This window comes from Haematobia irritans, chromosome 1 (genome assembly GCF_050003625.1).
Source record: "Haematobia irritans isolate KBUSLIRL chromosome 1, ASM5000362v1, whole genome shotgun sequence".
NCBI classification, from domain to species: domain Eukaryota; kingdom Metazoa; phylum Arthropoda; class Insecta; order Diptera; family Muscidae; genus Haematobia; species Haematobia irritans.
The window spans coordinates 114,425,885-114,440,113 of NC_134397.1; the positions used below are offsets into that span (position 1 = coordinate 114,425,885).

Consider the following 14,229-nt stretch of genomic DNA (forward strand, 5'->3'; position numbering starts at 1 on the left):
TTCTCGCACCACAAATTTCATTTTTGGAAAATGTCTTTCTGCTTTTTATTTGTGTTTGTTGTTATTTTTGTGAACATGACTCGCTTTGTTTGGCCATAGCAACAACAACGAAACAGCCAAACACACATGTGTAAATGAAATGGCGCAAAACCTGTGAAAAGAACCTGCCTAATTCAGCGATGGAAGCACTTGGAGAGTGCAATAAAGAGATATTTCCAAACGTGCATATTCTTTTAAAAATTTTGGTCACTTTGCCAGTTACTCAGGGATGGAAAATACAATTTTTAAGAAAGTACAAAAAAGGTATTTTTTGAGCGGAAAGGTACTTTTTACTAAATTTCAACAAAAATTTCACTGGAAAATTATTGTCAAGAGACTATATTTTAAGAAAATAAAATTTTGACAAAATTTTCTATTTAAATAAAATTTTGCAAAAATTTTCTATAGAAATAAAATTTTGCAAAAAAAATCTGTAGAAAAAAAATGTTGCAAAATTTTTTCTATAGAAATAAAATTTTGCAAAAATTTTCTATAGAAATAAAATTTGTACAAAATTTTATATTGAAATAAAATTTTGACAAAATTTTCTATAAAAATAAAATTTTACAAAAATTCTATATAGAAATAAAATTTTGACAACATTTTCTACCGAAATAAAAACCCGATAATATAGAATCGCATTCTTTTTTCGACTAAAACGTTCTTGAAGTTCAATAAAATCCTGTTTTTGACTATGTCTTTTACAAAATCGAGATTTTCTTCCCACATGAACATGTCTGTTTTGCCATATTTGTAAAAGACTATTAGCAAATAAGGTTGATAAAGACTTTCTCAAAATATTAAATTATTTTGTCAAAGCTATTGTACCATAAATCTGATATCGACTCAAAAATGTCTACACAAAAGGTACTAAATCATTCGCGGGGGTACTACGGTACTGACCGGGGTGAAAAAGTATTGAAAAATGTACTATAGTACTGCATTTTCCATCCCTGCAGTTACTACGTACTCATCCGAACTTTCATTTTCAACAATGAAGAGATTAAAGACGTATCTTAGAAATTCGACTAGCGAGAGTATACTCAATGGATTGGCACTAATGTGCCGACTGAAGAAGTAATTGATTTATTTGCTGCCCAAAAAGCCCGTCGGCTCAATTTAATATTATAAAAATATTGTATACATACCTATGCATAAATAAAATTTTCTACACATGAGATTATATGAATATTTTTTTTTAAGTTGAATTGACATTTTTCAAATTCAATGTTTTTCTATGAACAGATTTAATTAAAACTTGTTAGTGAACAACATAAAATTGGGTAGCATATATCGATAAGAGAGAAGTTCATCACCTTTTATATCTGTGGACTTCCACTGTACCTAACCTAACCTAATTGAAACAATTTAATCTCCAACATGTTTAATTAGATATATTATTTATTGAACTAAAATATTAATCTTTTAATTATAAAAAAAAATTAGTTTTCGATTTTAAAATTTCAGAACCCTGTTTGCTAGGTTTTAGAACCAATTTGCAATATAGTAGAGGCATTTGGTTAACCCAATTATTTTTAATTCGTCCTACATATCTTTTTAAAAATAGAATAATTATAATAAATTCAAAATATTTGTTGACACAATATATCCAAACAATATTTTCTCGGTGTCTAGGTTTTAAAAGATTCTAAAACGCCAACTAATAGATTATATACATGTATATATCGAACTATAATCATTTCATCCATACCGGTCATTAAGCCAACGAGATTTGACGTATAAAACTCAACGTAATCATGACCTATGAAATGAACTTTAACGACTACTGCCCACTTTCCTGTATATTGCGTTGTTGCGATATTACAAAATACCATTGTGTAATAATTATAAAAATTTATAGACTGTTCTATTTCGATATTTTTCAATAACCACATTAAGAAATAGTTAATATGAAACACAAGTTTAAAAGATCTTTTGCAGAGTTATTTTACAGTAGCAAAAGTAGAAATTAAAATCTTGTGCAGTTAAATTGATGGGGATAAATATTGAAATTGATTTCATAAAATGCAATTTGTTATTTATATCGTTTAAAAATAACATCTGAGTTTTGTAAATCATATAAAAAATATATGAGATAAAAATGTTAAAAAATCAAAAATGCACAGGGATATGTACACTGAAAAAAGCATGTCCGGTTAAAAAGATTGTGGTTTTAATGATTTTGATTCCGAGCAAAGGAGCGGAGGATTGAATTAAGGTTACATTTATTACACAACCTCCTTTTAAATTAGAATTTTGCGTACTTGATTGTAGGAAACAAAGCTACGAGCTATCAAATATCAAAGTCCATTAAGAACATATTAACGATAACTTATATTTCCAAATTCAGATTCGACTGCGAGAAAAATTGTGATATATTTCAAATAAAAAACGTCTTTAAAATAAAGTGTTAAAAAAACATGTCTTATTTCTAAACGCATTTAAGATTTGTAGCCACGATGCAAAAAGTCAACAAATTTAAAGACGATTTAATTTATTTTGAAGATTTTTTCAGTAGTATTAAAGCAAAGTTGACCTTATTAAACAGATATTTTCATTCATGTGGGGATACCCAATTATAAGTTAAATCACTTATCTATAAGGACGAAACGATTTCTATAAAAATATTATCGAAAAGTCGATAATAGAAAAAAACTTTATATCAGAGAAATGCGCGTTCTATGCTAGGCAAGGTCGTGGGTTCGATTCCTGCTACGACCGAACACCAAAAAGTTTTTCAGCGGTGGATTATCCCACCTCAGTAATGCTGGTGACATTTCTGAGGGTTTCAACGCTTCTCTAAGTGGTTTCACTCGAATGTGGAACGCCGTTCGGACTCGGCTATAAAAAGGAGGTCCCTTGTCATTGAGCTTAACATGGAATCGAACAGCACTCAGTGATAAGAGAGAAGTTCACCACTGTGGTATCACAATGGACTGAATAGTCTAAGTGAGCCTTATACATCGGGCTGCCACATAACCTAACCTATCCTAACCTAACTTAACAATATCGTTAAGGAAATTATTTACATTAAGAAAATATTTAGTGTGGACAATTTTATATTACTTTAATTTTACATTACTTTAAGTTTCAGGCTCACATGGACTGAATAGTCTAGTGAGTCTGTAACTTAATCGGGCTGCCACTTTAACCTAACCTTACCTAACATTACTTTATTTTTATTGTCATATAAAAATATGTGATTGATTTACGTTAAATCAAATAAATTTGAATCAATAAAAACAATAAATTGAAGCAATTAATTTCGTGATTGAAACCAAAAAAAAAACATATTTTCCTATGCTACTACATGTAATAGCATTTTGAGGATTTTTTTCAAGCATTACTCATTCATTATAGCTAATATCATTGGTACCAAAAGTCCCAGAGTTGATTTTCCAAAATTGAAAAGGTCTATCTATTCATCCAAATTGGCCAAATAGTCGAATTTTACATCTATATTCCAATTACTTTTCTACATTTAAACTCTTTTCTATTAGCAATCAGAAGCATCATCGACCTTAATGAACATTTTAAGCAACAATTATTCACAGAAGAATTTGTTTCCTATGTTCAATTGAGGTTTTTATTACTAATTCCGAGCCACAGATGTAGATTTTTTGGAATTAAGATATTTATTAGGGATCACTCTGGCTTTAAATCTATACAAACAAAATACCACGAAAATGTTTCCAATTTTTTAATAGAGTTTTAAACAATATACAATTAAAAAATTAATTGAATCAACAATTTTTTTTAATTGAAACAAAAATCAATCACAAAAATGGGTTGTATAAATTAATTTGTTTAATAGACATTGTTGATTGATACTATCAATTAAAAATTGGTTGGATCAATTAATTTCATGATTGAAAACAAAATATATTTTTTGTGTGTAGGATCAAAAAAATAAAAATAAAAATAGGATACAAATCTCATTCATCGAATTTTCATTCAATATAAATAAAACTATTCATGTTCAAACAAATGGCAAAAAGATGATTACTTTAAATTAATTTTTTTTTCTTTACTTTAAGGAAATTTTGCCTTACTTCAAAGACCTCCGACTTTAAAAGATGGACGAAAATTGTGTCCTAAAGTTAATGGAAAAAAATTTGAAGCAAAGATTATAAACTTTCTTTTAATTGAAATGTAATTATTTTAAAGGAATTTGACCCTAATATTGTATGAATTGCGTATACTAACATTTCGTTTGCATAATCTTCCATACTAGGCCAATATTTTTTCAGTGCAGAACTATAGAGTCCTGGACTTTTTATGCACTATGAATTAACAATACTATACAACTAAATGATGGAATTTGTAATTAATAATGATCTAGCTAGATTAATAAAAACGATGGGATCTAAAAGTTTCTTTTTTTTGTGGAAAGGGCTGCTTACTTTCCCGATTCCATTAGTCCGAATCTATTTCTGACTTATAATGGTCAACCAATATTTAATGAAATTATTTTTATACAGCTGCTATATATCAACGAAAGCAATGCTTGAACTTGCCCAGATTAATATGTCTACTCGGCCAATTTCGATTTGATTAAGAATATTTGATATATTTTTTTTTTCTTTCGTTTTTGATACTCAGTGCGCAAAACGGAAAATGGCGCTTTCCCCAGGGTCCTTTCTAAAAATCAGTGCACGTACAATATCCATGTGCTGAAATGCTCATCAAATCATTTATAGTCGTTGATATATTCCAATTTCTCAAATGAAATGAAAAGCTCTCACCAAATCCCTTTTTACCCGTATCTAGCATTATGATTTCTCTCTTAAACATACACGCAAACACATACACACATACACATGAAAAAATATTATTTTGATGACATCCTTGATGGCAACTCTGTTTCAGGGCTTCCGTAAAACGAGTACAGACGACACTGAGACGAGACGGCAATAACAATCAGGAATAGCTAAATACAACAACAACAAAAACTTGAAAATGCTTTTAACACTATAACGCGCGTTTTGACATTTAGAGAGGGTGGGGGTGGTGAGGGTAAGTAAAAGGACTAAAGGCCATTATGAATTTCTGAGCAAAATACCACTGAAAAAAGGTGATGAAAAGGATATACGAAGCATGCGCATTAAAATATTAGGAAATCGAAGAATGATACTAAAACTTTAGCTTTATCACTTTTTTTATGAAAGAAAAATATTATTTAAAAAAATCGTATAAAATATTCGTATTCGTTTCTTACCAACTATTCACTATTTGGAGTGGGTTATTACATTCATCCATTTAATTACGAGGTTTGAATTAGCTTTGAGGATTGAAACCTTTTTTTCAGCAAATTGTTAATAAATTATTTTCACATTTAATTTTAAAATTGTATTTGAAAATTTTATTTTTTTATGTTTAGCACTTCGTAAGGCACTTATAACGTCAAGGATTTATTTTCATATCCTTTGAAATCATAAATGAATGATTTTGTGTAGTTAGCGACGGCAAATGCCGACTATTGGCCTCCCATTATCCGCACAGAATTAATTCCTGTTGAAAGTCACTTTATGTGTGTGAGTGTATCAGTGTGGAATGTGTTGAGGTCCGTTAGGGCTGCTGTATGCTCTTTGACGGCAACTTTTGGTGTATGCGTATGACGACCTCTACCCTACATCTTGCTTGCTCAACGACAGATACTAAACTGAAATATTGCCAAGTGGCTAACGTGTGAACAGACCTTTAATGCCTGCTCACCCAAAAGCGAATCGACAAACTCTGGACGCAGCATTCTCTGAGCTCAAAAGTTAGGTAGAATTATCCGAACCACCATGCAAGTAACCATTCTATATCGAAGAAACAATAACAACAACTGGCAGAAAAAGCAAACAGGCCGTCAGTCACAGCCAACAGTCAACAACAATGGTAACCCTCAAAATTCAAGCAACCAGTAAGCAGCCTCATTTTGCCAGTCAGCCAGCCAGCCAGCCATTCACATATAAACTAGACCGACACCAGTATTTCCAGCCACGATTTAAGCTTACTCTCTTGATTAGTCTTTACTCTCATTTCTCTAAATTGTCAGTCTCATTTAACTAAGAATAACTCTCCTTATTTTCATATTGTATTAGATGGACCAACCGAATGTGTTGAGGTTTGTTTTAACATACCATCAAAATTTCGCATATTCTTCAAATTCTAATAAGATCGATTTTTGAGCTATCTTCGGGAAGTTTGAAGCAAAATGAATTTCATTACACTCAAAAAAGTTCGCTTTGATTCAAAAATTTTATTCATGCGCTAAGGATTTTGGTGTTGATTCCGAGATGCTGCTTCTTAAAAATAAAGTCAGTTTTTAGGGAACTATCTTGGCTCAATAAATTTAAAACTACGATAAAGATATACATTTTCGTTCTCTTCTTACCATATACCCAGCAAAAAACTTGGAAGTTCTTCCAAAGACACAACTTTAAAAGCACTTCCAGAAGATGTACTCCCAATGATGTTCTTTATTTTAACTACACAGGAAGTTCTTTTAATTCTTTTAAATGTGTAATGTTAACTTTTTTGTTTCAAATAGGTTAAAAACAGAGTAAGAATTCATAAAATGGTACAAATTATTTAAATTTTGTTGAAAAAATTGCTAAATCCAATCTGAAAAAATTGTGCATTTTTGAAAATATTTGAGAAGAAACGTTTCAGACAAGCGTTAGCATCCATTAAAAATCGTAAAAATTATTTATTTGACAAAACATCACAGAATTTTTTAATTTACATCCAAAACATTGAATTTGGATCTTACCTAAAGAAGTGATGCAAATTCAGTGCAACGGCTGTTGAAATAGAGGACTTCCGTCCTATGACAAGCCCATGTTAAATTCATCGCTTCATTACTTTTTTGGTCACGCTTTTTTTGCTGGGTATTAACAAAGCTAGCCGTCTACACTCAAAAAAGTGAACCCTATATGGCGCTATAGCCAATTTAATTGTATTTTATTTCATGGAATCATTATGTTTTGAGAAAATGTACATGATTTTAATCAATTTTTATGTACGTTAATGAAATGAACTAAAAAAGAGTACAAATGTATACACAAATGATGCGTAAATATGTTAAGTATTTCCCACTAAATAGTTCAAAATTTCTTAAAATTTTTAAATTTGACCATAAATGTGTCCATCGTGAATTTCATATGGCGCTAGCGACATTCTTGCAATTTTAAGCTCCAGTTTCAAACTACGAAATCCTCCCTAACAAGTGAACAAAACTAATTACTTCTACAAAATTTTCGTGAAATGGTTGCAAAATATCTACTTATTTTTGTGTTTGCAATACAGTATAGTTAAAATTTTCTAAAATTAACGAAAATTCCTCTTCCTGGTGGGTTCACTAATTATTGAGTGTATAAATAAATGCCAGAAAAGTTTGAAAATCCACTTTATTACAGATACATCAAAGTAAAAACGTCTTCTTCTTCCCAAAATTCTTTTAACCCAAGGCCATCAAAATAAGGATTAGCCAATTGTTTGAAGCTTTTTGATCTTTAATCTATAGATTCAATATCTCAGTTTATTTAATGATTATTTCTTCAAATCAAAAATGTTGCGAAAAATGTGTTTCCTAATATTAAGGGAAATTTTCTTTACAAAGACATGCGATATCAACGGAGAACGTACACCCAGAAAAAAGTGATCCCTTCTTTAAGTTAAAATGAACTCATTGTGAAGAAAGTTGAACTTCGTATAGCGCCAAAGACATTTTTATTTGTTTGAACGATGTGATTTTCGTAGAAATTAGGAATAATGCATTTCATATATTAGTTAACATTTTCCTATATTTATATACCACTATACTACAGAATGAAAAAATTTAACTAATTTGAATTCATATATGGAATGATTTTATAGAAATTTTTTCATTCATTTCGACAAATCTTACACATTTGTGGTAAAACTTTTACTTCATAATTAGAACTGCTTACCTTCGTTTTTAAATACAATTTTATTTATTCCTATAAGCAATTTTATCTTCAATAAAAGACATGTTTTATTAATATATTGAATATATTTATTAAGAATCAACAGCATCGAATCTCTTTGAAGTAATAGTTTATTAATCCACTATTTCCAATTTCCGTGTGATATTATCGACTGTAAAACGCACTTTTTCTTCTTCTTGTACTTTTCACTTTTAATAAGTTGCTGCCTAACGATTTTGTCCTCCTTTTACAATTTCAATACCTACAAATATAAAAAAAAAATCATAAACAAATTTTTTTCCAAAAGTTTAGGGTCACTGAATATTACCTGATAATTGAAGATTCCAAAATGAAGACAAATGAAAGGGTTGTTATTCTGCTGGTGTTTTCTTTCTTTATACACTATCACGAACATTGATAGATTTATTAAAAAAAAAAAACGAAATTTTTTCTCACTAATTTAAAATAACAAATATTTTATATATTTTATTTGTTATTTATTATATTATTTTACCATATTATTTTTTAACAATCTCTCCGTATACCAAAACAACGCGATTCCAACTAAAAAAACAACCGACGCGCAAATATATCGATTACACCCACGCGCAAACACATCGATTACGATGACAGGTATCGATTACAGGTAGACAATAGAAATTTAGGAAAATTTCCTATATTCTAACAAGTGTGTTTCCTTAAGTTTTGAAAGGATTGCATACTTCTTAGTACGAATGAACTAAAATATTTTTCTATGCCAAGTGTTGTTCGTATGTATGAAAAACTTTCTATTAAAGGAAGTCGCAATTATCATTTTATAAGAAATTTTACTAATTTTTAAGAAACTTGGTTTTAGTTCGTTTTTTGTTTATTTTTACGAATGCTTTGTTATCGGTGAATAAAATTTTCTTTTTCAGTAGTAAATTCTTATACCCAGCGAAGAAAATAGTATGAGTAAAATTCCATGCCTTATTCTAGTTAATGAACTATTCCTAACTGCTTACAGTTTAGGATTTTTTTACTGAAACGAGTAAATTTTATTATTTTTCACAAAAATTTACCTTAATGGAAATAAAATGGATAAACTATATTGATGAAAATTGTTTCCTTTAGATTCGAAGGCACTTTTTTCTGGGTGTAAACTTCATAGATTCATTTTCCTTTTTTTTAGAAAAATTCCCTTATTTGCCTTTGTACCGTTTATAATAACGTCAATTGCATAATTATTATTATTTTTTCGACCGCACACCAAGGAGTTATTTGGCGGTGAATTATTCCCTCTCAGTATGCTAGTGACAGTTCAGAAAGTCTCAAAGCTTCTCAATTGGTTTCACTGTAATGTTAAAAGCCGGTCGAACTCGCACTGAGAAAACACTAATAGCTTTGGCATTGATCACGAACCTAAGAAACGGACAATTGAAGTGTGAATACCTATAAGACACAAATCTCTTATAAAATTGAGTTTTGCGTACATGAGACTAGAAAACAAGTTTATTTGTTTTTTTTTCAACTCTTTTCTTCATGTGCAAAAAATATTGTCCTGAGGTCAAAGATTTCAAGTCTTTAAAATACGATTCTCTAAGCAAAATTCTTTGATCTCACGAAAATATTTTTCAATGTATACTGTTTAGAAAGGCATAAAAAATTAATATACGTAGTTGTCCATGTCAGTTAAATTTTTCGTTTTCATATTTTTGCAGTGTACGTACTATACATATATTCGGGCGAACATCTATTTAGCCTCTTTATTCGCTAAACTTTATAGGACTGGATTGTTGTTACATTACCGAAGTATTATGTGGGTACCATGCAGTAATTACCAGTTTCAAACCGGCACATTTTTCTTATGCTCTCATCATTACCAATCTCTCTTTCTCTATGCGCTCTCTTTTTTAATGCTCTTGGAGTTGAAAATATGCACATCCTAAAAAGTCCTGTTCTCTTTATAATTTAATTCAGCAAATATTTAGCTCTCTCTCCTTTTGATCCATAAAACCTAGACGAGTACTCACATGCACACACACACAACCTCTTTCGACTCTGTTTGTATATGAGAGTGTGTTACTTGATGTGAGACTGGTGGTTGTGCGTGTTTGAGGCAAAGTCAACACCGCACTCCACAGCCATACATAGTTGTTTATTGTTTCAACATTTCTTTAATTCAGCCATTTAAGTGAACCCCATTTCCATATTTATCTGTTCTATTATGTTGTTGTGTACAACAACATGATGTCAATGAATTCCTTGTTCTTCTGCTGCTGGCCTTTTTTATAGCTCTTACCATCCTGCCTCTGTCTGAAAACATGTACTAGTTTCTATTAGAATCTATATGCGGTATACAATTATGTTATGGGGGAGTGGGCTGGTGCGTGGGGGGGGGGGGCTGTGAATGTATATGTTAGTATCCTTATTTTCCACTTGTGTGCGCGCGAGTGTGTATGTATGTATATGTGCGATAGTATACATCCGATTCTCTTTGACATATTTAAGAATGGAAATCAAAGTGGCGTAATTTAAAGGCTCATTAATCAAACAGTTTAGAATGCAATAACGAGTTGTTGACTGCATGTTCAAGCATTTGCAATGTTTGGTGTTGCTACTGATGCCGCTAATGCTGGTGTTGCATGCACGCATGTCCCCCACTCACACACACACATACACACATACATCTTCTTTCAATTCACAGACTCGCAAAAAGGAAATGGAGGTGGGCGAGACATTGAGATGGAGACAGCCAAAGCAGACACTTAAGTTAACCACTGTATAATAATGTTGGTTTAGTTGCAAATTCTACTGAAAGATTTTATAGCTTTCGTTAATGCATAATTTATTAAATACAAATTTGTCTTCGGTCACACTTGGCTGTGTGAACCTCATTAGGGCAATTTTTTCTGGGATGAAACCAAGTAAGCTGTATGTCATTTATGGCGATACAGAACATCAAATTTGGTAAAATTCAAAGCAATTCTCACTTTTTTTCGTAAAGGAAATGAAAATGACTTCCATCAAATGGAGTTTTATTATATTGCTGGTAATTACAATTGCAATTTATTGGTAGGTTTGTGAATAACAAAAATAGTATTTTTCGCAGGAGGAAAAGTTATTTAATCGACTAACTAATCACTGCCTTTAAGCCACTTTAGCCTTAGTTTGTTCATGAACATTATTTGGCTTTCCTAATGTTAGAAAATTTCCTCCACTTTAATAATTTTTTACTTAATTTAGAGAACTTAACTATATAAGTAAGGAAGGTCTAAAGTCCGGCGGAACCGACTATATTATACCCCTCACCATTTTGAAGACCAAAGTTTTTGATACCCGTACCGATTTGGACAAAATTTTTTGCACTTCTACGAAATCTCTAGACGTATGAAATTTCGCAAATGTGAATGTATGATTTATCGGACTATTTAGCAGTGGTGAGTTTACAAGGATATGGGCCAGATCCTGTCAAAATAGGTTGTCAATATTTAACGAAATCGGCCGACTTCTAAATTACGATGAGTTGGATATGGCAAAACTGGGAAAATCATTCATCATATATGGGTATATATTTAAATCTGAACTGATTTGGATCAAATTCGACAAACTTAAATATAATATTAAATATATTCTTTGTTTTAAATATCATGTCAATTGCAGTAAAATCTCAATGAAAATGTGTGTAAAATATGAAATTTTCTACCATATTTTCGCAAATTTGGTGTACATATACATATATGGGTTCAAGTTTAGTAAACATTACTAAAGTGTTAAATCTACCCTCTGTGCAAGGTCATGACTTTAATAATTATGAACAAAAATTCTTCAAAATTAATGAACTTGTCCTTAAATTTGTTGTCTTCTGCATCTTGACGACAAAGGAAAAAAAAACGTTCAAAAACAAGAGATGTTTTTCAACACGTTATTTTAAAGAGGATGTTTACTTGAAACATTGGAAAATTTCTACTTGAAGTCGAGTGTGAATTAAACTGAAACTTAAGTTGTTAATCACATGTCAAAAGACTTTGATAGCACATGAAGAAAAACGCTGAAGGAAAGGAATAAATTAGAACTTGTTTCATAGAATCAAATTAATATGAATCTCTAGACCAAATATATGTGGGAGCTATATCTTAATCTAAACCGATTTGGCTCATATTTTGAGTTTTTTACGGTTTTACGATGTATATAATTTGGAAAGATCGGTTGATAAAAACGTCAGTTATGATCAGAGTACAGAAAGAAAGTATGCCCCGTTCCACAGATTTTGTCTTTTCACTAATCATTGGTATTGATTCCGAGCCAAAGAAGCGGAGAATTGAAGTAAGGATACCTTAAATTTTCTCAATTCTCGCTTAAATTTGAGCTTTGCGTACTTGATTCTAGGAAAGAAATATTAATTCATTCGTGTGTTTTGCTTTTTTTCTTCATGTGCTATGAAAGCAGTTTAAAAAGTTCTAAGAACAACTTACATTTCCAAAGTCAGACTCGACTTCAAGTATAAATTATGCAGTTTTTTCAATTAAAAACATATTTAAAATTAAGTTATTAAAAACATCTATAATTTTGAACGATACAAGGTAGAAAAAGTCAACAAATTTAAAGACAATTTATGTTAATTAGTTTCGAAAAGTTTTTAGAATTATTAAAGCTAAGTTGACCTTAGTCAATCTAAATTTTCTTTCAATTAAAAGGTGGGGAAGCAATTCGAAGTCCAATTCATGAAATTTTTCCATCGATCTCAATGACTTGGGCACGATGCGTTGTCTTGGTGGAACAACACTTTTTTCTTCTTCATATGGGGCCGTTCTGCCGCGATTTCGACCTTCAAACGCTCCAATAACGCCATATGATAGTCACTGTTGATCCCTTCTCAAGATAATCGATAAAAATTATTCCATGCTCATACCAAAAAACAGAGGCCATTACTTTGCCAGAGGACTTTTGAGTCTTTCCACGCTTCCAAGACGGTTCACCGGTCGCTGTCCACTCAGCCGACTGTCGATTGGACTCAGGAGTGTAGTGATGGAGCCATGTTCCATCCATTGTCACATATGGACGGAAAAACTCGGGTGTATTACGAGTTAACAGCTGCAAACACCGCTCAGAATCATCAACAAGTTTTTGTTTTGGTCAAATGTGAGTTCGCGCGGCACCCATTTTGCACAGAGCTTCCGCATATCCAAATATTGATGAATGATATGACCAACACATTCCTTTGATATCTTTAAGGCCTCTGGTATCTCGATCAACTTCATTTTACGGCCATTCAAAATCATTTTGTGGATTTTTTTTGATGTTTTCGTCGGTAACCACCTCTTTCGGGCGTCCACTGGGTTCACCGTCCTCCGTGCTCATTTCACCACGCTTGAATTTTGCATACCAATGAACTATTGTTGATTTCCCTGGGGCAGAGTCCGGAAACTCATTATCAAGCCAAGTTTTTGCTTCCACCGTATTTTTTCCCTTCAGAAAACAGTATTTTATCAGAAAACGAAATTCCTTTTTTCATTTTTTCACAATAACAAAAGTTGCTTCACAAAAGACGCTCTATCTCACAAACTAATTGACTTACAGATGTCAAATTTTTTACACGAATCATTTGAAGGTTGGTACTATATAAAAATAATATGCATTTAATACTAGCGACGCCATCTATGTGTCAGACCGGGGACTTATCAGCCAACCTGTTAATAAAGCTATTCACGTACAAACAAATGCAAGTTTAGAAATCCAAATTATAACGGATACTTTAAAGTAAAAAATGTTTTCTTAAAACTTTAAACCAAAGATGCTAAAACCCTCAAAATAAGTCATATCCTATATTGGAAGAGTTTTTAACTTAAATCTGAATATTAATATTTCGGTTAATTTATGGAAGCTTTCTTAAAACCTAAAATGTGTTTCCTTACGTTAAAAAAATTGCCATAGTTGAAAGGAATATAACGTTAACTGAGGAACGCAAATTTAAAAGAATGCATCTTGTACTCTAAGCTAAATTAGCTTTCGTATTTTAACGACATGAAATATTCAGCCTTACGACAATATTTTTTTCAATTTAAGTTGCCATCTATTGTTTTCTTCAACACAGCCACGTATTTAACCCATCTGAAACTTAACTTAACATGAAAGGAATCTGAAAACATTCCAAATTATTTCGTTGGATATTTATAACTTCTATATATATAATTTTTGTTGTATATTTATAATTTCTATATAGTACAAAAAAAAAAACTATTTATTCATATTTCCTCCAACCTTCCACAATTCG

The 14,229-nt window shown here is 31.2% G+C and overlaps 1 long non-coding RNA gene across 1 annotated transcript in view; it reads right to left on the minus strand.

Moving 5' to 3' along the window:
• LOC142241504 (uncharacterized) overlaps positions 1-5,843 on the minus strand; it is a 58,090-nt gene extending 52,247 nt beyond the window's left edge. Inside the window, exon 1 of the long non-coding RNA XR_012723660.1 lies at positions 5,258-5,843. This is a non-coding gene — a long non-coding RNA (uncharacterized LOC142241504). The remainder of the gene's footprint in view (positions 1-5,257) is intronic.
• Between the last annotated feature and the right edge of the window lie 8,386 nt (positions 5,844-14,229).